The following is a 1,873-nucleotide window of genomic DNA, read 5'->3' as shown; positions in this document are numbered from 1 at the left end:
GAAGTGGTCCCTATGGCGGACAACCCTACTGCCTCCTTCCCCTTCAGGGGGGAGGTAGTTCTGACCAACTCCCGACTGGTACTGTACATGGACTGACAGCCCCCAGACAGAATGGCCCCAGAATCGTTTGCCTCGAGACATCAATGTAAATAACGCCGAGTTTGTGACAGATTCATGCTCTTGGTTCCACTCCCTTGAGCAGCCTCAATCCCTTCATCATCAAGAAGGTGATTGATGGGTGTGCAGGTGAGGTGGAACAAGTTAAAAAACTTGCAAGTGGAGATCTCTTGGTAAAGACAATCAATTCTGCCCAGGTAAAGGACTTGCTGAAGCTGAGGAAGTTCCACATTTACGATGTCCAGACGACGATCCCCCACTTCCATGAATTCCTGCAAGGGTGTTATCACCTGCAGGGATCTCATGGTGATGGAAGAGGAAGAGATCATACAGGAACTTGCTCAGCAAGATGTCATTGATGCCCGGTTTATTACAAGATTTTCGGAAGGTATAAGGACAAAGACCGCAACAGTTGTTTTGACTTTTGGAAAAGTATCTCTTCCAGCCAATGTGAAAGTTGGATACGAAATTTTCAATGTCAGACCATACATCCCGAACCCCCTTCATTGTGCAAAATGTCAACTATATGGGCACCATGAAAAGGCTTGTCGGTCTTCACCTTCAGTATGTGGCAAGTGTTCGGCTGTAGGCCACTCTGCAGACCACTGTACCTCCGAGACTGAGTGTTGCTTTCATTGGTAGGACGCTCACTCTACTTCCTTGAGGGTTTGTCCCTAGTGGAAGGAGAAAGAGGTCTGCACAGTGAAGATGACTGAGGGCATATCCTATTACGATGCTATGAAGAAGGTGAAGGAGTTGCATACAACTCCCAAGCCAAATGTCTCCTATGCTTCGGCAGTTGTGTCCAGTCCCATGATGTGCACTGCTGAGACACAGACTGACCTTACATTCGCTCCTCATGCCACACGCCATACCTCTCAGCCTAACCCTCCTGTACGTTCCAACTCTCTGACGGACATCCCTGTTGCTTCTTCATACTCTCAGGCTGCTGCTGCTCCTTCGCAGTCAGTGAGGTCAAAACAGAATTCTGACAAGTCAGATAAAATTAATTTGACTACCCTCACCAAACAGTCACGTCCTCATGTCCTTTCTGCTTCTGGTCCAGCGAGGGAGAGAAAAATAGCTCTTCCTCGGTGGATTCTGGGAGTCTTGTTATTGATGAAAATATGGAGATCTCCACGAGTAAGCACCGGGATAGGTCCCCCGGTAGCCACTCGCCTGATGGCGGACGGCAAAAAAAGACCAAACACACTGGCCCCCCTCATAAATCTTAAACCGCCACATTCACCATACTACAGTGGAACTGTAGAGGTCTTAGGAATAAATTACACAATATAGCAATCTTGCTTTGTATACACAGGCCAGACGTTGTTTGTTTACAGGAGACGCGCCTGGAGAATCATCCTGATCCTTCACAGTTCAAACACTACCGCCCGTACAGAAGATATGAAGGTCATGGAGTAGCCATATACACACACAAATCACACCGACAAACGGAAGTGATTCTAAATTCTACTCTGGAATCTGTCTCGTGCAGAGGAAGATTTAATAACACGTATCTGTCTATTTGCTCTCTGTACTGTCCTCCACATGGCCCCATTGATAGTGATGCTTTAAATTCACTAGTTGAACATCTTCATGGCAATAAGTTAGTGTTGGGCGATTTTAACGCCCATCACTATCAATGGGGTAGCTTGAGGATCGATGGTCGTGGGGAGCAAATAGCCGACCTAATACTACAGTCCAATCTCTGTCTTCTGAACGATGGTAGAGCGACTCGTGTAGATGATCGTAC

Source organism: Coenobita brevimanus, chromosome 46 (assembly GCF_032717465.1).
Source record: "Coenobita brevimanus isolate Jiangsu-jjx chromosome 46, ASM3271746v2, whole genome shotgun sequence".
NCBI lineage: Eukaryota > Metazoa > Arthropoda > Malacostraca > Decapoda > Coenobitidae > Coenobita > Coenobita brevimanus.
This window is presented reverse-complemented; position numbering follows the sequence as displayed.